General features: G+C 47.4%; 1 pseudogene; it reads right to left on the reverse strand.

Moving 5' to 3' along the window:
• Positions 1-699: 699 nt before the first annotated feature.
• LOC130839609 (uncharacterized) lies at positions 700-20,037 on the reverse strand (annotated as a pseudogene).
• Positions 20,038-21,420: the final 1,383 nt, after the last annotated feature.

Here is a 21,420-nt window from a genome sequence, read left to right on the forward strand (position 1 = left end):
CCATCTTTAATATCATATATCAGTTTAGTACTGAAATTTCCAGATGTCATGAACCTGAAATTCATTCTGGCCAGACTATTTTCTATTTCTGAGTATTCATAAGCACTTAATTTTTTTTAAAGCCAATTTAGAGCCCTTTTATGAATTCTTTTGGCAATACCATACACCTACAACAAACACCTACACGAACACACACACAAACACAGAGGCCTCATAATTCTCATTCTAAAATTTCAGTACTGAGTCAGGTACAACATGAAAGCCATCAGTCACAAAGGGTTGGATTTAAATTGGCTTCTAGCAGATGGAACAAATCGAGGTCACCTATCTAGATGGCTACACCCTTTTACTATTTGCAGAAAAGACACTTAGGATTTCTATTTATCTTTGACAAGTCATTTTAAATTATTTTAATTTTAATTTTTTAAATTTGCATTTAAAAGGATAGCAGAGAGAAGTATTCTTTAGATGACCAGATAAGACATTTACCTCTCAAAGGTACAAGCAAGTTCCTCCTAAGATGACTTTGTCTCCCCTTTATTGACAAGTGTAATTTATTTCTTTGACCAGGAAGGAGAGGGGTGCACATGGAAAGGGCCTTGTCTTAGGGCCTTATAATCTAGGTAGCGCTGATGTCGCCACGCCTAGAAAGCCCAGTATTCCCAAACAGCACGATTACGTGCCTCCCTGAAGATGGCCCTAATCATTAAATGTCTCAGGGAGACGGAGCTGCAAGGAGGCGACCTCTTGTAATGGGGTTCGCAGAGGAATAACTTCAGGCGGGGCTCCAGGGGGGTCTGGGGTGACGGACCCTCTCGAGGGCACCGAGCAGGCGGAGGAGCAGTACGCGTACTCCTCGCCTAAGTGAAGAGCCTGAAATCCTTGGAGAATCAGGGGATTATGAAGGAAAGCTGACAGAGGAAGGCAGCCTCATAATGAGAATCCAAAAGTATACAAGAACATGTCTGAGTGTACCGCTCCACACGGACCGGCCCAGGGGACCTAGAGAGAGAGGTGCAGATCTGTCTGGCAAAAGGGGCAAGCCTTTTGGGGAAAACCTAATTTCTCAATCAGTCGGCTCAAAGAGTCAGCTGACGGAAGGGGAGAGTGAGCCTTAAAATTTTAAGAAAACTTTGGCGGAGGGCCCTAGGGCAAAAGGGCCGTTTGGACATGCACAATTGCTAAATCAAATCAGTAACCAATACCCCCTGTGTCGGTGACGCAAAGACAAACAAGGGTGGGTGTCCCCTCCGAAGAGAAGGCCACTCAGGTGCCCACCTGGCCGTGTCCCCGTGGGGAGCTTAGGTGCCTCTTAGCTTTGGCGGGTGGTATAGAGTCCCACTTGAACCTGACTCGTAGAGAGGGACTGGTCCCCCAGAGACAGATACCGCCCTGAGACATATGAGGTCACCACGGAACCGCAGGTTAGGGCCCACTCGGACTCCGTAGCCACGAAGGCCGTGGAGCCACACAATCGCCCTGGAACAAGGACGAAGCAGGGCGCTCCCTCACACACACATTCACACCAGAGTTTATCACAGTGCCTCCCCGCTCTGGGAAGGCCTCTAACTGGTGGGTACCTTCCCGCCCTGGGAAGGCCCCTGCCTGATGGGCACCTTCCCCCTCTGGGATGGGATCGAAAGAGTCTCTTATCAATCCCCATAAAGAAAAAGTAGCAGGGATCTTTTTGGGCCCATGAAACTTCTAATAAGTTGTCAGTTGCTCTCCCACCTTAGCCCAGGTTTCCGAATTAGCAGTGCCCTCTTCCGGAAACCAGAGGCATTGCTCTTGTACGAAAGAAAAGAAGGATGAAAGAGTAGATTTGGAGACTTTAACTCCTCTTTTTGATAACATATGTTTAATAATATCTACAAAGAGCTGTCTCTCTTTAGATTCTGATTTTCCCATTATGCCTTATATGTTTCCCTTATAGGGTCCTTTTTAACGTCTCAAGTTCTGATACTTTAAACTATCCACCCTTCACTTACCCTGCCTATCTCTGCAGGGGGGTCTGCAGCACCCAGGTGGAGTCCTAGCCACCCCAATAATTGCAAGAGAATACTTACCCTTTGGGTCCCTGTTCGGGCACCACCTGCTGAAGTCCAGCTCCAGCAGGTCCAGGAGTACCCAAGGGATGAGTGGCGTGGGCACAAGGAGGAGACGGGGAGGCCTGTGTCAGCTATGCAGGATCTCTATTGTCAGAGCTTTGTGTGTTTATATAGTAAACATATCTCAGAAAAAATCTTTTGTGGCAAAGCATATCTTCCCTCAGCATCTACCAGTTTCTTCTTTCCTCAGGTTTGGCTTGCAAACCTTGTGACTCTGAGGTAAGCATATGTAAATAGCTTCTTAATCTTATATGTAAGCAAACTATAGCCCTTAGCACCCATACCTATGCCTGATGTCTATGTCTATACTCATGCCTGCTGCAATCATAAGCATTACAAAAAGAGCCACCCCTCCCTTTTCTCCAGCATTTAGTAGCCTGAGGTGCCTCCCTTTTCCACCAAGGAGTGGTGGGAGGGGACTTGGTGGGGCAGACACAGAGAAAGAATGTGTCAAACCCTGGTTCTTTCCTGGGGACATAGAAACAGGGAGGGGAAGTGGGTGGTAAGCATAGTATTACAAAAAAACAAAGAACAGAATGTAAAATGGGTGGAGATGGTCTGGGGCCTGTCCTTGCGGAGCAGTCGCCTTGAGATCCTCCTGCTCTGAAATGCCCTTCCAAGGAGTTCTCGCTTTGCGGTCCTCCTGGGAGCCTGGTGACCTTGTCACAGCATTGGCTTGTCCAGACGGCTCCCGACAAAAATGGATTTAAATTTTTAAATTATTTGTCAATTATACCTCTTATTGGGAAAAAAAATCACAAAATAATGAACTAAAAAACAACAATAAAATTGTATCATATGCATAGTTTACAGTTCAGATGGTACCAAGTGAAATGAAATGGTGATGAAACACAATGACCCACAGCAGTTCCCTGCCCCAGACCACTTCCTTGCCCACCTTCCTGAGCCAGCTCACTGGGCCTGGTTACTTCTACGGAGCAGGTTGTAGCTGAATCTTCTGGTGCTTTTCTCCACATCTCTTTGCACATCTAGTTCTTGATTTATCCATTTTAGACCCTGGCTATTGAATTCCTAGTAACATCAGTGAGGAGTTAGTTCTGTTACACCCCTACCCCCAGTCCATTCTTGAGGTTTAGTTATGTCACTGTTTCCAGATAATTCATAGCATTTACACGGAATTCCCTGGTGGTCCAGTGGTTAGGACTTAGCACTTTCACTGCCAAGCCCACGTTCAATCCCTGGTAAGGGAACGAAGATCCTGCAAGCTGCGCAGCTTGGCCCAAAAAAAATAGTGTTTACAGAATTGTGACTGTAAATGTTATTCACCGTAGAGCTTATTAATGTACTCTGATTACATTCGCTTCCCCTCCTGTGACCCCAGGGGTTTAATTTCCTCTCGGGCTCTCCCTGTTCCATCGGCCATTCTCACCTCCTCTGTTCTCCAGGCTCTGGCTTAGCAGTAGGTGCCCACCTCCTGCAGCGCCCTCTCTTCCAGGCTCTGTCCTCCAGTGGGTGCTGGATACACAGCTGCTATCCTGGAACTTCCCCTCCCTGCTTCCTGGGCTGGATTTTTTCTTGGCTCCCTTTTCTTCTTGCTTTCCTTACTCTCTCTTTGCTGGAGCATATCCCCAGATAAGAATCCCTAATTCGGGGACTCTCCAGGTGATCCAGTGGCTAAGACTCTGTGCTCCCAACACAGGGAGCCCAGGTTCGATCCCTGGTCAGGGAACTAGATCCCACCTACATGCCACAACGGAGAGCTCACATGCCACAACTAAAGATCCCACAGGAGGCAACGAAGATCCTGTGTGCCAAAACAAAGACCCAGCGCAGCCAAATAAGCAAATTAAAAAAAAACAACAATCCCTAACTCACATTCAAAAACAACAGACCTGTTCTTACATGAGGCCCATGTTGGAATCAATTCCACTTAAAACCCATTATGTGCTACACACTGGGAATAAGATGAAGCTCTTTTTGTCTTGAAGTGTAGATGTTAGAGGTTGTGACAGACAGTTAAAAAGGACTAAAATTAAATAGATTCTTAAAAGGACAGAAGAAAATCAACTGGGTGCTAGGAATTTTCTCAAAAATTTTTAACATGCTAACTTTAACATCCTCAGTGTCATCTCCATGTGTGTACCAGGGCAGACCTCTGAAAAGTGACACTGTCAGTTTCTCTCGACTAATGGCTGTGTTGAGACAAGGTGGGATGGGGGGAGTCCATGCTAATGTAAAGGGCCCTTCACTTGGTTTTCAACTCTCTTTCCCAGGATGAATTGTTCACTTGCTCCAAACCCTGCTACAGAAATTCTGGAGTCATCACTGATTCAGGGGTAACTGATAACAATAGAGTGGTGAATTAATAATCCGACGTAGATACTGAGAGTTTCAAGGAAATGGCAGCATTTTAGAGTCACTAACTGTAAGGTATGTTGACCTCCCGCCACCCTAACTGGTGCTCATTTTGCGGGTCAGCTACTCTTCTTGTCAGCAGTGTGGCCAAGGGGAGGAAGAATGTCTCTCAGACTGGAGCTGTGAGGAGGAAGCGTTCAAATTGCCAGAACTGGACTAGCACTTTTCAATTTCCCAGAATTCCAGGCCCTGTGGCTTCCTTGGGAAGCTCCACATCGTTCCCAAGCCCTCCCCCAACCCCTGGGCTGCCCAAATCCTGCCTCATGGTGCAGGGCTGGTGAGGGGGGTTGGGGAGATGGCCCAGCAGAAGGGAATTGTTGCCTTTGCTAGAGGAAGGATGGTTTGCACCCTGGTGACTCTGGGAAAAAGGCTTCCTCTGGTTGCTCAGATTGGATCTCTGCCGGAACCTAGTGAAGGTGGTGGAACTAAAGGTGTCATAAATAAAGGGTGGGTCGTGAGGTGGGGGAGGGGCGCCTGTGTGTCTCGGGACTCTCATAATGCTTTGGCTTCTGCTCAGAGTGCAGCGCCCGTGCCCCATTGGCCTGGGCCGCTGTGCCCGGGAGCCTCCGCATAGCATGTCCCCACTGCGCCTCTGGTTCTCATGGCGTGTCTTCGTGTGGCAACCATTGTGGCTTCTGGCCCGGGCAGCTCAGCCTCTGCAGTGGGCCCTGGACCCTGTCCAGTGGACCTCCGACCCCCTGGGGCTGACTGAACCTCGGTCTTCACACTCCTCAGACCTCCCTCCCGAATCGCCCTATGCGATTACACCCCTGGCAGAGTCCGGGGGCTTTAATTACTTGTCCTCCTCTCCAGAGCAGATGTTGGCACTGCCTCATCAGGAATTGACTGAGACTGGTTCCACACCCAGACCTGGATTCAGCTGGAGAGCTGCCCGCAGGGCCAGATCAGTTTGCTGTTCCACATCAGGATCTGAATGACAAGCTAACCCAGCAGCAAAAGCTCCCAGCAGCGGCTCCAGTGCTGGACTGGGAACAGAATCAGGGCTTGGTTCTGACTTTTCGACACAAAAGTAAGACTAAAACCATAGGTCTAGATCAGGCTGAAGGTCACCAATTATTTGAAATACTTGTTCCTCCTCTAGGTAGTAAGAGCTCAAAACCAACGAAGTTTATTGTTTCAGCCCCAAACCTGAAAAAGGATCTCGTTCAGCATCGACAGCTTGCTAAAGTTGTTGTTGGAAGTACAGGCCAGTTAGAAAATGAAATTCAGGGTCTAGAACAGCAGTTGCAGGATGATTATGTAGCTTCCGGTATGGATACCATTTATCCTGAGGAGAGCCTGCCTGCGGATTTTCTGGGGAACTCAGGGCAATCTCTGCAGCCCCCTGAGGAGGCTGAAATTTCTGCATCCCAGCAAGAGGCCCAGCTTCGTCATTCAGAGACCCCTGAGGAGGTTGAATCTTTTTCACCCCAGGCAGAGGTCCAGGATGAAACTGCAGAGCCCACTGAAGAGGTAGAACATCTCCACTCCAGTAGGAGCCTCTGTCTCAGCCTCTAGGGCTCCCTCAGGAGTTTGAACCTTCCCTACTCCATCAAGAGGCCCCAACTCAAGCTCCAGGATACCCTACTGAGTATGTACTTGAAAGTCCAGTGAGTGAGGAGGGAGCATCCCTACCTGGCATTCAGCATCACACTCATTCAAACGTGCCCAGTGTCACACTTAAACCTCTGGATTTGGAACTGACCATCATTCCAGAGGCCACTACGGAAGCTGATTTTCCTACAGCTCAGCAGGAGGCCCTGGCTCCACCTCCCGAGCATCCTGAGGAGACAGAATCTTCTCCAACCCAGCAGGAGACCCCAGGTCAGCCTCTAGAGCCTCTTGCGGAAGCTGAGCCTTCTCCAAGTGAACAGGAGCCACCAACTCAGCCTTCTGAGCTTAGTGAGGAAGCTGAACCCTTTCCAACCCAGCATGAGACCCCAGCTCAGCCTGCAGAGTCTGTTGGAGAAGCTGAAACTTCTCCAACTCAGGAGGAAGCCTCAGCTCAGTTTCCAGCAGAGACAGAACCTTTTGCAACGCTGCAGGAGCAACAAGCTCAGCCTCCAGAACCTTCTGCAGGGGAGGTGGAACCTTCTGCAACTCAACAGGTACAGCCAGCTCAGTCTCCGGAGCCTTATGAAATGGCCGTTTCACCTCCAAGTCACCATCAGGCTCAGCATTCAAACGTATCCACTATCACCATCAAACCTGCAGATGTGGAGCTTAGCATAACAGCAGAACCCACTCCAGAGGTGGGACCTTCTCCAACTCAGCACAAGCCTTCAGCTCAGCCCTCAGTGCCCCTTAGCAGTGCAGAATTTTCTACAGCCCAGCACGAGGCCCCCATGCTGCCTCCACAGCCACCTGAGGAGGTTGAACCTTTGCCAGCCCAATCTATACAAGCTCTTAAACTTAATAAACCTTCAGCACAAGAGGAGACCACAGCTCAGACTCCAGAGCTCTCTAATGCGATTGTAGTTCTCTCTCCAGAGCATCACGTAACAACGGTTTCTCCTCTAGGTCAGGAGCAAGCTCAGCCTCTGCAGCGGCCCACTGTCACTGTTAAACCTGTGGATCTTGCCAGCACCACCCTGGCAGCCAGGTAAGGAAGTGAACCACCTTGAAGTGGACCCTCCAGCCTCAGTCCAGCCACCCGATGACTGCAGCCCTGGCCCATACCTTGACGACCGCGTGGGAGACCCAGAGCCAGAACTGCCCAAGTTACCCCTAAATTCTTGACTCAGAACTTGTGAGGAATACATGTTTATTGTTGTTCTAAGCCGCTATTTTGGTGTGATCTGTTACATACCACTAGATAATCACTACAGTGTCTGATGCAGGGCTTGAACCAGCCAGACTGAGACCCTCAATATGCTGAACTGGAATATTAACGAATGACGGCCTCGTAATGGCTGGGGACTTTGGGCCTGGGCTCCGAGTCTTTCCCTCGACCACCGTACGTGCCATGCCAACAACCCACAGATTTTCCTGGGCACAGCATTCCTCAGCCCCCTACGGTGCAAATATACAGTAGCGTTTTGTTGTTCCGGGTGGGAACTTATAAGCAGAACAATAACAGAGTGCACTCAATCCCCCAAGCTTTCCGAGAAAGGGATTATCCAGACTTAGCTGGACTGTGTCCCATGGCCAGAGCTCCCGTAGAGAGGGAGCCTGCCCAGAGCGCATCACAGTTATCTGGGTGGCGAGGCAGGGAACGTCTACACCACCAGCGGTGGCAACTGCTTAGTGACAGAAATGGTTGCAGTAGGAGGGGGAGCCTGTTTTCCCCACTGAGCTCTCTGGTACCTGCTGAGCGAGTGTTTGCTGAACTACTCAAACGGGAAAGGAATGGTCCAGGAGCATCCGAGTTATTTCTCGTCACCTCCTGGGCTCCCGACACCTCCCTGATCCCCATTCCCAGGTTACACTGGGGCCTTAACATCATCTGGAATTTACCAGAAAAGATCTTAGAAGTCCAAACTCTCATTCTCTGAACATAAGCTCTTGTCCTTTCAGTTCTCACGCACGTGTATCCACCATACACGCTCTTCAGCTGCATTAAAACCTCTGGCCTGGTGCTCCATTTTCTCCCAGTCCCTACTTGGCCTAAACCCCCACGCTGAGCTCGTGGCCTCTCTACTTCTAGGCCACCATCAAGTACTCTTTATAAAACTCAAGCTCGGTCATGTCTCTCCTCGGCTTAAAACATCGTAGTTTGTGCTCTGTTTGGTCAAGTCCATGTGCCTTGGCCAGGCCCTCCGGGATGGGCTCCCTGCTCACCGGCACAGCCCCACCCACTGCCCCTTCCTCCTCGTGCTTCACGCTCAGGAACACCAGTCTGCACACACTTCCAGCCCACCCAAGCTTTCATGCTTCTCGCCTCTGTGCTGCCCTGTCTAGAATGCCTTTCCTTCATCTCGTCCTCCTAAGAAACTTCTGTGTGGCTTTCTTCTTCTTCCCCTCCTCCAAGCCATCCCTCACATTTACTCCTTTCCAGCCAACCAAGAACTGAACCACTTCTTCGTACACGGCCACTGTCATGTCAACACACTGTCTTCTCTGTATATCTGCGGGTGTCTGTGCCTCCTCTCAGTCTTAGGGCCCCTTGCGGGCAGGGACTTTGTCCTCATCAACTCTTTCCCCAGCACCAGGCACAGTGCCTGGCTTATAATCTAGTCCTTTTTCAGGACTCTCCCTAACTTCCTAACCTTCCCCCCTCTGAATCCTACAACTTTGCTTCTCTGTATCATTTTTGCCCTAATCATACACTGTTTCATTTCATGAAATCTTTCTGACAGAGTTCATAGGAATCAGGGATCATTTTCATTCACTTAGTAGCTGTTGGCCTTGTAGCTCCCTCTCCCCTTCTATCACTCAGGTCTCAGTAAGGAGCTGGGCTCTGACCTAGTTTGTCCATCACAAGATGGGGACAGAGGCAGCCCGAGGTAGACATGTTTTGTACCACCTGACCCTGGGCTCCTCTCCCGCTTCCAGGCTACAGCCAGGGATGTGTCCCCGATCCAAGCAGAGACAGCTCACTCACAGGCTGGCCAAGTGATGTCTCTGGGCTCTGGCAAAAACACTGCCCCATCTAGGTCAAGCTGGGCAAGGCAACTTCCTACTCTTGGGAATTTTAATTTAGAAATATGGTAGGGTAGCATTCGAGGCTAACAAGAAAAATTGTGCAAATTTGAGGTAGTGTGATACAAAAGATATTATCTAAGCCTCACTTTAAGTACCAACGTTGAAATAATGGAAATATCCCAAAATAGGAACCTGGAGCTACCTGGAATTGGGGTCCACACTTTGGGAAGCCCAGCAGTACAAGGATCTCTAGCCCTGGTTTCCCGTCAGTGCCCTGTCTTTGTCTCTGGCTTCTCTTATTGAAATCAGCCCCCCACTCATTACAGAGTGTGAGCGGGCATGGGACCTTCTGTTCTTGTGACCCAATAGTGTAACCTCAGCGCCTAGTACTGCACTTGGCCCGCAGCAGGTGCTCAGCAAACAGCAGCTGCCTCCTCCTCCTTCTCCGCATTATTACTGCCACGGCTATTGGCTCTTCGGTGGCAACCACAGCTCGTACTTCTGTGCATCCCTGTGGGAGTCTAGCACTTCTGGGCTCCAACCCTAACTCGCACTTTTGGATGTGTGGCCTTATGCCCTTGAGCAGGTTACCTACATTCTTTACACCCTGTTTCCTAACTGTCAACCGAGCACAACAAGCTATGCTTCCACGGATGCCGAAGCCAGGGCTGGGCACCAAGCAAGCAGATGGTAACCATTACCTGCCACCGCTTCCTCTTGTTAGTGGTATTAGTCACGCGCTTGAGACACAGTAACTATTTGCTGGCACACTGAAGTCACCAGGTGTTTTCACTCTCAGTGAGAAACTTTGGGAGGTGGCTTGGGCAGGCATGGAGAGAACTGATGTCTCTCACGCAGCATCAGCAAACTAAGAAATCAGAACTGATGGGCCGTTCACTTTGCTTGGAACCCCTCCCAACTGTCAGAACCCCACCCAACTGTGAGAACCCCGCCCAACTGTCAGAACCCCGCCCAACTGTCAGAACCCCGCCCAACTGTCAGAACCCCGCCCAACTGGCAGAACCCTCCCAACTGTCAGAACCCCGCCCAACTGTCAGAACCCCGCCCAACTGTCAGAACCCCGCCCAACTGGCAGAACCCCACCCAACTGTCAGAACCCCACCCAACTGGCAGAACCCTCCCAACTGTCTCCCAGGCCCACTGCTCTTCTGGGGGACCGTGAGCGATCGTCCCGTGGTTTGCACCGTTCTTCACCTCATGTTACTAAACCAACAGCACTATCTGTGGTCATTTTGCTAGATTATCAAACCTTGCTCATTCAGAATTTTTTATTCAATTTATTTACCTCTCACTGACTTACTAAATGCAATTGATGAATGACTTTCTTTGCAGAAGGAGTGGAGGAGGCTTTGCAGCTTCCGCAGGTGGCACTGTCATTATATAACCACTTGGAATCACACAGCCCTGGGCCTGTGTTGGAGGAGGCAGGAGGTGGGGTGGCCTGTAGGGAGCCCAGGAGCACATGGCTGACCCTCAGTGGGGTCAGGAGAGGCCAGGGCCTGCGGAGCGCCGTCTTGGGCGATACCTGCTCTCACACATTCTTCTTTACCCTGTCCCTCGGGCACCTCCCTGCTGGCTATCCAAGGGTTGGGTTTTTTTAAAAAGAAAAAAACCAACCCAATGTGAATTTTCCAGCAGCTTGAAAGAGTGGAGAACTCCCTACCAAGACAGGGCACACATCTGTGCATGAGTTTGAGAACTTGGGAGAAAAGTCAGACCTTGGTCCCACGGTGGACGGAGGCCGAGTGATTCAAATAGTCGGGCAACCCCACTGCCTGCACGAGAGGGGCCAGAAGTGGATGAGCCTCTAGGGGCAGGAGGTGAAGCATGTTGTAAAGAACTGGTACTTGATGAACCAGGAGAGACAGCACCAGAATAAACTCTAATTTGATTTAATGATCTATGCCCCTTGAGGGTGATACATTTTCCAGTTCCCAGGGACTGATTGTGCTGGGGAAACAAGGGAGGGAAGCCCCTCTCATCCTTCTATTCATCCTCCTTTGCCCACATTTCCTCTTGTGGAAGTACTGGCTACCATGAGGCATTCTAGAGTCAGCTCTGCTTTTTCTTGCAGGCCCTTGTTATTGGTAGACAAATATTCAACTATTGACATTTTAGTTCCTTAGCACATAGTCAGAATTGGTTATGAATTTAAACATTTTAGTATGAGAAGAAGGACTCTTCCACCATCTCAGACCTAGTTGGTTCTAATCAGTTTTTGTCGTGTCCCCAAGGCTGCGTCATTCTTTGAAAGATTCTGCCCTGCCTGCTTCCCTCCTGTTTCGTTCACACTCAAGGAAGAAAGAAGATGGCTTGTACTGAGTATTCTTTTCACATGCCAAGTCTAGAGGAGATTGTTGGAGTTCTGCAGAAGGGGCTAATAGAGAACTTTGCCGATGTGCAGGTGTCTCTAGTCGATTGCCCTGATTTGAATAAGGAGCCATTTACCTTTCCTGTAAAAGATCATTAATTACTGCAACCTTTCAAGGGCAAGCATTGCAGCCAGGTGTAGATCACAAAATGGCTTAGGTCAGGACTTCCCTAGTGGCGTCATGATTAAGAATCCGCTTGCCAATTCAGGGAACACCAACCGGTTAGCTCCCTACTTCAGGAAGATCCCACATGCTGCAGAGCAACTAAGCCTGTGCACCACAACTACTGAGCTTGAGCTCTAGAGCCCATGAGCCACCACTACTGAGCCCACATGCCACAATTACTGAAGCCCATGTGCCTAGAGCCCATGAGCCACAAGAGAAGTCACTGTAATGAGAGGCCCGTGCACCGAAATGAAGAGTAGCTCCTGCTCACTAAAACTAGAGAAAGCCCCTGTGCAGCAATGAAGACCGAGCAAAGCCAATAAATAAATAAATAAATAAATGTATTTTAAAACAATGAGAAAAAGAAGCATTTGACAAGTGATGCTGAGAAGCCAATCCTGGAAAATGAAATGTGCAGGTGGCCTGAGGCAGGACGGGGCTCACATTGTCGCGGTCTCGTGTGCTGCCTCACTTTCCTCACCCATCTCCCCAGCAGTCAAATCTGCAGCCTGAACATCCTCTGCTGGGGCTTTGCTGCCTTCCCTGAGATAAGAAGAATAATGCCAAGGCTTTTACTCTCAAAAGGAACAATTACACTTCTCATTATTTCCCCATTTTAGACGAGAATTTTAACTTGTCCCCTCTCATCTACCCCGCATCCTTATGGAAAATCTCATCCTCATCAGAAGACTCCTGGTCGTGTAGCTTCTGTGCCATGTTTTTCTTGCGTGTGGCATTGAGAGGTCTATACATATCCCTAAGCCAAAGTGGCTGCCTTCTCCAGTAAAAGCCCTCCTAGAACACAGAAAGGGAAATATTAACTCTGCATCCCCCTGCTTTCTGCAGCCACAGTATGTTATCCTCCTCAAAGTTACCTGACTCTCGCCATCCCTTGAGCTTCTCTTTCGCAGCAGAAATGGAAGAAATCCCCTTGGAAGAAAACACACACAGTTAGTGTTACATTTCCCACCTCTCTCACCTGTGTTACCTCTGGGCTTCTCAGGACTAAACGGGTACTTCAGTCCAGAATCACAACGAGCAAAATCACCACAGACCTGGGAGCTTGAAAAGCATCCCCTGCGTGCTGGCCTCACAGACGTTCTCGGTGTCTGGCCCCCAGGGTCTCGGGGGACCTTTGCATGTGGCTTAGCGTGGACGACAGGCAGGATGTTCAGCCCCACTCACCTTTTGTGGCCCTTGGGCAGTTGCCCTGTTTCTTCATCTCCCTGTGCTGCTGCTGCTGCTCTATGAGAATAAATCTGTTTTGAAAGAAAATATGACCATGATTGTCCATTACAAGTATTTCCAAAGCCTCATTCACTCCTTTATATTTTAAATCCTATCGACCTAGTGAGAACATAACTTCTGTAAGCACAGGAATTCTACCCTGTTTAATAATCCTTTGACTCTCCCACAGTACCTTCCTCAGGGTCTTGCATGCAGATGCCAATACATCTTATGCACTGTTTTAGGTAACATTCAACAGATAATTCCTAAGAAAAACTCTTAGAAGTAGGAAAAGAAAATAAAAGCTTGTACCAAAAACGCAAGCTTTGTTTTAAAGTCAAGAACAAGAGTAGGATGCCTATCATTCCTGCTCTTACTCATCACTGTGGAGGAGGCCCTAATCAGTAGTATAAGAAAATTGAAGTATTGGAAAGGAAGAGACAAACAGATTTGCATATGAAGTGATGGTTCTAAAAAGACCAAAAGAATCAAGTGAAGTTTTATGGGAAGTAATATGAGAGTTCAGTAAGATGGCTGCATACAAAATCAAGAGATCAACATATAAGCCTCAACAGCTTTCCCATATAACACAAATAAGTAACTAAAAAATAGGAAAATGATCCCATTTACTATATGAATAAAAATGCATAAAGTGCCTAGGAAGCAACTTAACCTATGTTAAGCCCTATGTGATGAAAACATTAAAACTTTTCTGTTTTAATATGTAAGACCTATGTGATGAAAGATTAAAACTTTTCTGAAGGACATTAAGAAGAAATATATACATGGCATGAGACACCATCTTCCTAGAATGTTATAAAGAGGTCAGTTCTCCTCCAATTAACCTACAAATTCAATCCAATCCATTTATATCCAGGATAATTTTAAAACAAAACCTGGCCAGCTGACATCTGGTAGAGAATATATGCAAGCACAGTTATGAAACGTATGAGAAAGAAGACCAAAGAGCAGGACCTTTCCCCACCGGATATAAAATATGTTACAGAGCAGCTGGAGTTAAGCAGTACAGTATTGGTACTGGTCCAGGAAAAGATAACTGCATCAGCAGAATAGAGTCCAGATAAAGACAGTAGCTTAGACCAGGGAAGAAGGAATGAACCATTCAGTGAAAGAGTTGAAAACAACTGGGTCTTCCTGTAGGGGGAGAAAGTTAGATCCCCTCCCTCAACCACACTAAAAATCAAATACAACGAACGCTACACAGATTATAAAAGTACTTGAAGAAAATATTAGAGAATATGTTTATGTCATGAGGTGTCACCGGCCTGGCTGACAAAACCCGCTCCACGCGAGCCATGAGGAGAGGACGGGCAGCTATGGTGGCAGACTCAACACACCTCCTCTTCTTCTTCACAGCCCTTGCCCCCATCTCCCCTGGACTGTGTGTCTTCTTCCTGTTGATTTACGAACCTTATGGAGTTCCCTGGCGGTCCAGTGGTTAGGACTCTGTGCTTTCATTGCTGTGGCCCGGGTTCAATCCCTGGCTGGGGACCTAAGATCCTGCAAGCTGCGCACTGTGGCCAAAAATCCCCCCATAAACGAACAAACAAAACCCCAAAAATCTCTTTAGAGTAAATAAATATTGGCTTTCATTGAATTTCAATGTTTCAAATCCTTCCAGTGTTTTTGTCTCTAAGGAGGCAAGACAAAAGAGCAGAGCAGAAAGCACAGGCTTTGCAGTCAGGTGAAACTGGCTTCTGCTTTTGGTTTGGCCACTGGGGCCTTACATTGACCTCCTTCATCTATGAAAGAGGGAAAGTAACACCATCCTCACAGGATTGTAGGGATTAAATCAGACAGTATATGGAAAATTCTTCATCTTACGCTTGGCATGAACCAGTACTACGTTGGTGTCACAGACAAGGTGGTCAAATCTATGAAAGCCTCTGCTTGTGCCATCAGGCTCTGAAGGCTCTTTCCCACCATAAGATCATAAAAATATTGCTTTTATTTGCTTGTAATACTTTTTTTTTTTTTTTTTTTTGCTGCGTTGGGTCTTCGTTGCTGCACATGGGCTTTCTCTAGTTGCAGGGCGCGGGGGGCTACTCTTCGTTGCGGTGCACAGGCTTCTCATTGCCATGGGGCACAGCCTCTCTTGTGGTGGGACAAAGGCTCTAAGCATGCGGGCTTCAGTAGCTGTAGCACACAGCCTCAGTAGTTGTGGTACAGGGGCCCTAGAGCATTCGAGCTTCAATAGTTGCAGAGTGAGGGCTCAGTAGTTGTGGCTCACGGGCTTAGTTGATCCGCACGGCATGTGAAATCTTCCTGGACCAGGGACTGAACCCGTGTCCTCTGCATTGGCAGGCTGATTCTTATCCACTGGGCCACTGGGGAAGTCCCTCTTCTAATACATTTAGGTGGTCTTTCTCACAGTTATGGAAACATGTTGATTTAAGGTGAGAAATGGACATCTGCTCTTATTTCCTACCGCCCCAACTAGTTAGGCAGCTATTCTATTACCATTCACTCACTTTTTTTCACTGATTCCAATAATCAAACATGACATTTCAAAAGTCTTAAGAACACATGGGTCTGTTGCTGGACTCTACACTACTTCAAATAAATATCTGGTTGCGTTATTCCTCACTGTGGAACTGACAGACCATCTCATCTCTCTTACACTGAATATCATTATTGTCTTCCATAGAAAAAACACTGCATGGCCCCCATGCTCAAAAAGCTTATCGTACATGTGGGGAGAGGAAATAATGGTTAGGACTCCTCCATTTAACGGTTGAGGGTGCGGGTTCAATCCCTAGTTGGGGAACTAATCCCAGAGGCCAAACAAAGCAAAGCAAAGCAAAGCAAAAGAAAACGCAGCAATTGGAAGGTTAAACTACATAGCAGTTAGAAACAATTAAAAGGGGACTTTGTAGAATTGTTACAAAAGCTAAAGGCCATATGCCACCGCAGATGTAGAGGGTAGTCTGGGCCATGGCCAATGACTAGCAAGCTGTCCCCATGCTAGTTCCCTGCCTCCTGGGCTCAGAAATCATACTCTTCTCACCAAGAGAGAACACATCTCTTCCTATTGTGGAACTCTCGGCTTATCAATATCACAGGACTGATCAAAAATCAGAATGCCGAATTCTCACTTGACAATGAGAAATACATGTTCTACAGACAGGGCATGTGTGCCTACACAATCAGAGAATTACCTTCTGTAGAGACAGACAGGCCTCTGTGGCACACTAAAGCACAGTCACACAATCGGAAGGTTGCTTGGTAAGAACAGGATTAGAAAGAAAGGAATCAGCTGAATCCTGCATTTACTGGAAAGGCCTGAGGTAGCTGGATCCATCCATGTCCTCAACTGGCACAGCCTGGCTACTGGGCTGGACTCTCCAGTTACGCTGCCTAAGGTGCCATCTCTACTCTCGGGCAATGTGAGGATGGGCACCGGCCGTGTTGGGCTCACCTCACCTTTTCTATGCTTTCACTGCTGACCAACCCTCCCGCAGACAGACACGATTCTCTTTAGCAGTTCATACATCATGTCAGGTTTTATTCAAGTCTGATAGGCCAGGGAGCCATTGGTCCTCACACACCTCTGCTCTGTCCATGCTGTGCTGACCCTGGTGTTTCTCTCTGGGGGAGCCACCTTTTAAAAACCTGTTTACCACCTCTGTGAGTTCTGAGGGGAAGGGACTGCTTTGCTATGGCCCCTAAGAAGTGGTGACAAACCTCACAGGACTAGGGCCAGGAGGACTGGAGTATTCGGGGAAGGCTTTATGAAGAAAGATGAACTTGAGTCGGCTTTTGAGAGATTCACAGGAATTCTGCAGGCAAAGCAAAATAAAGGATTTTCGATGGGCAGAGGCACAGACAAACATAGGAATGGGTATGGTGTAACTAGCATATAGTGAGGGGCTGCTTAGGCTGGAGTGGAGGGTAGCCACGACAGTAGAAAAGGTAAATAAAGTAGGTTGGGTTGGTAGGGGAGAATCAAGATTGGCAGCTTATTAAAATCACTCTTTTGATGCGGTTAGCAAGTGCCTGTTGGGAAAAGTAATAACCCATTATGTAACTGAACAGAAGATAAGCAGGCTGGCTCCAGGGACAGGCTACAATAAATAGGACACACTTTAGGGAGCCTGCTGCTGGATGTTCCTTGCACTGTTGTAATGGAACCCAGCTACACAAGCCTAACACACCGGAGAGGAAAGCTGCTAAATAAATGTAAGGAGTCGACAAGATCACATTTTTATCTTTTAGCGATGTCCTTTCAGCCCTGCCAGCGGGACTGATAGCTCCCTGAGGGTGGAGATTATACATCTCTCATCACTTCAGCCAACAAGGAAAGAAAGCAATGGTAGAATGAGAGTGACTGGGGAGGACATCAAATCAACGTAGTTTTTTGAGTTGAAGGAATTTTACTATCATGTCAATCCTGGCCTTCTTATCAACTCAACTTGTTAAAACAGTCTAATGGCTTGTTATCATGCATGCAATTCCACAGAGATCTCCTGGGAGTGGAGTCCTTGAAAGATCCTGGGGGGACTTCCCTGGTGGCCTAGTGGCTAAGTCCACCTGCCAATGCAGGGGACTCAGGTTCAATCCCTGGTTCCCTGGTCTGGGAAGATCCCACATGCTGCGGAGCAACTAAGCATGTGTGCCACAACTACTGAGCCTGCATGCCTAGAGCCCGTGCTCTGCAACAAGAGAAGCCTCTGCAACAAGAAGCCTGCACACCGCAATGAAGATGCAACCCAGCAAAAAAAACCCCAAAAAACAAACAAAACAACAACAAAATCCTGAATATATTTTTCAGTGAAAGAACAAAACATATCTCAGTCCTCATGACTGAAGTGAACTATCAAGTTAGCAGCAGGTGGAAAGGTGGCTGTGATGTTCAGCTTGTGGGTTCTGAATCTGAATTAATTACTGTCCTTACCTCAATGAGACAGAAAATCATAATCAAAATCATCACTACTACAGTTACAGATATTGCCAGGATGAGTTCGTTGTTATAGCCGTATCCTGGAACTTCCTTTGTGAGCTAAAAAAATAAACAACAATTTTTTAAAAACAAGGAGATAGAAAGGATGAAAGCTAACTATCCTTATACTGCTATAAAACCCAATCCTTTCAGGTCAGTAGCTTCTAGAAGAACAAGCCAAATTTAATGGTATTAATCTTCTCATTAGCATTTTCTTCTACAATTTACTTATCTGCGTGTTATGTCCTCTTCTCGTCTACCCTAGGAATAGTGGCACATTCTCTACATGAGCCAAGGGGGAGATCACTGTCTAAGCCAGGTTCATGCCTGAGATAAGATACAGACTAGGAGGCCCTGGGATTCCTGCTTGGGCACTTTAATGGCACATCCTACACTGAGTACACATGCAGCTCCCATGTTTCATGGCTCAGCCTCACCTCACTGGGCTCCTGCTCCTTCTGTTCACCCTGGGCTCCTGCGCTCTCAATGATACAGCTCTCGGTTTTCCACTGGTCCGTATTCCATTCTGCTTGGACACCTTTATTTCTTGCTGCTCACTGAGGAGCTTCATTAGGAGGCCTGTTCTGGAGATGAGCTTGGCACAGGCCAGCTGCTCGTGGGCCTCCGAGCAGTCCATTTTCAAAGTCCAGATAACATGAGAAATGAGCCTTCTCACGTCATTGCTGGGGATGAGCGACCGTAGCTGCTGGTTTAGCTGAGCTTCAAATTGATCACCCGGGGATGCGAGCACTGGGAAAGTGGAGCCTGGGGGCTTAGAGGATAATTCTGTGCCCACGCTGTGGTCCTCCCACTGGGTTTCGCTGGTGTGTTGAACAGTTGGGATAAAGTTGTCTGCAGCAACAGCAGCATGTGCCATGGGGACACTCCTATGGGCAGTGACTACAGGGCCGGTTCCTCCTGGGAGAATAGTTTCCTGTAGAAGTACTTTCTTCAAAGACATCTTGTGCAGTATTGCTTTCTGGAGTAGGGTTTTCTGTAGAAGTGTCTGAAAGAGAAACTAGTTCTGGAAAACTCAGTTCTCCTGAAGATGAAAAAGCTGCTCTTGGGGGGGAATTTATGAGGCTCCTCACTGCAGAGAATGGAGGCCTCGCTAGCATCATTCTATTGAGTGAAACTTTCTTTCTGAACTTTCAACGCAATTCGGCTTTGGGTCTTCTGTGGACCAGACGAGACCGAGTTTTACACAAGATGTATTTTTCCCTGGAATGTGAGATTGGTTTAGAAGTCTCCATATTTCTAACTCTAGCATTTGCATCTTCTAAGACAAAAATAGTGTAGGGTAAGTCTTTTGATTTCTTTTTAACCTGAGATGGGGAGTTTGGAGGCATGGAGCCAGAAGGCCTGGGCCTCGAGTACTGTTTCAGGAAAGAAGAGACTGCTGTCTTCTGTTCCTTTATGAATGCAGGCTCTGTGTTGAAGGAGTTTCCGACTAACTTCTGAGGCCTCTGCACCATGTGAAGCTGTTGCAGCTCCCTGGGCGATGGCCTCATGAGACTTCTTTCTCTGGCAGTGTTCTCCACAAATGGCTGGGCATTCTGTTTCCTCCTGACGCTCTCATCTCCCACTGCTTTGAAGTGCCTTTTCTTTATGCCCCTTGGGCCCTTGAGGACGCTGTTCACTCTCAGCAGCCTTTTCCCTACACTCAGTCATTGCTAGGCCATTTTCCAGTGGTTGGGCAGTTTACAATTTCTTTTGAAAGAGCTGGCGTTTAAATTTGGGACCTAAAAGTTTGGAATGTATAAGCATGGCAGCTTTTTCTTTCTTTTTAACCTTAGCAATTTGTTCTTGAATTTCTGCATCTAACAAATTTTCAAGAAAACAGAGCTTCCTCAATTTATTTTTACATGGTGAAGTGTTGGGTACAGGGTTGACGGAAGGGTTCTTTGTATTGTTTTTCAAACAGCCCAGCAGCGTATCTCCATTTTGTACATTTGAAAAAATAAGTTGCATGAATGGTAATAATGTTGATTCCACATCTCGTAGATTTCCCTCTGAGAAATAAGGCAGTATGTAATTTAGTGCAGCGATAACATCACTTTCAGCATTCGAGTCCAGCTGCTCATTCACAAAGGCTGACAAGCTGACAGCACTTTGGTCTGAGGATGCCCTCTCTGGCTCAACAGTCAGCTCGGTGCTGGTGTTCTTCTTCCGGGCTTGTAACACACCTTCATGAACGATCCTTCTGCATTCCCTAGAGATGCTTCTTCATCTGTCAAAAAAGAAGAGACTGGTTTTGATAACTGAAGACGGATGGGACAGCTTTTTGTCAGTCCACAGACATGTATCCCATCCAATAGATTAGGAATCAGTCAATGTCTGAGGGCCACTTAGGAGAAAAAGAAACCCAAACTCAAGCCTATGACTGCCAACCACAAAATGTGAAAAGAGTATCTTTTGGAAAAGTGGCTATCTACTCAGAAAATTCCGTAGCATGAAATATAGCAACTCTATTTAGGATTACTCCACTGGTGGACAGAGGCCAACTGCCCAGGACTCAAGAAAAGCCAAGGCTGGGAGACAAATATTCCCCTACTCAGCTGGACGCTCTGCAGATCTGCTGTGATTCTTCACGTTCACATACCCCATCGGGTCCTGCCTCAGATGCAGAGGAGTGTGAGGTTCCTCTCTCCACCTCTTCAGGGTGCTTGTGTTCCTGATGCTGTCACAGATGACTGTGATGACAACCACTACTAACAGGTCTTCATCATGACAAGTCCTTTTCCACCCACCCACGGAATCCTTTGCTCAGTCCCTGCTTCTGTATATCCCAGGCCCCATAACAGAAGACTCTATATAGAAAAACACACTATGTCCACCCTGGCTCTTTGCTAAAATTTGAGATATAAGTTAAGAGATTTTCCAGATTCTATGCCAATGTGGAATGCTCAACAAATCAATGCAGTAAAACTTGAGATCCTAAAATTCAGAAGGGAAAAAGCAACTTCTGTCAGATGCCTACTTTGCTTTCATTTCATTTCACTTCTAATATTGCCAGCTTTACTTGGGAACCATCCAAAGCTTCTGACTGTGTGAAGGTAATGTGTACCACTGTGTAGCTGAGCTTCTCATCCAAAGGGATTAAAAATATATTTGGTGGTGATGGTGAGGGTCAAAGAAGGAGGGAAGAGTCATGAGAAAGGAGGAGCATGGGCTTGCAGAGAGCCCCAAACTGGGGAGAGGAGATCTGGGCACCAGGGTCATAACACTTAACACCTCTGCTCTTGTTTTCCTCATTTGTAAAAGGAGATTAAAAATGTGTTTTCTTTAGAGGACTGGGAGGGGGAGGATGGGGGGGACTCGAGGGATGGTGGGGGAGGAGTCAAGGGAGGGAGGGAATACGGGGATATGTGTATAAAAACAGATGATTGAACTTGGTATACCCCCCCAAAAATAATAAATAAATAAAATAAAATAAAATAAAATAAATTAACTTAAATTAAAAATAGAAAATTCATTATCAGGCAATTGAGGCTCACCACAAGGTGTGGCATTTGTCAGGCATTCACCATCGCAACGCAGATGTCTTGACTGTCTTTCAGACAACTTCAATTGTATTTTTAAATTGGCAGAGGCAGCAGGCCATGCG

This window comes from Hippopotamus amphibius, chromosome 17 (assembly GCF_030028045.1).
Source record: "Hippopotamus amphibius kiboko isolate mHipAmp2 chromosome 17, mHipAmp2.hap2, whole genome shotgun sequence".
In the NCBI taxonomy this organism is placed as follows: domain Eukaryota; kingdom Metazoa; phylum Chordata; class Mammalia; order Artiodactyla; family Hippopotamidae; genus Hippopotamus; species Hippopotamus amphibius.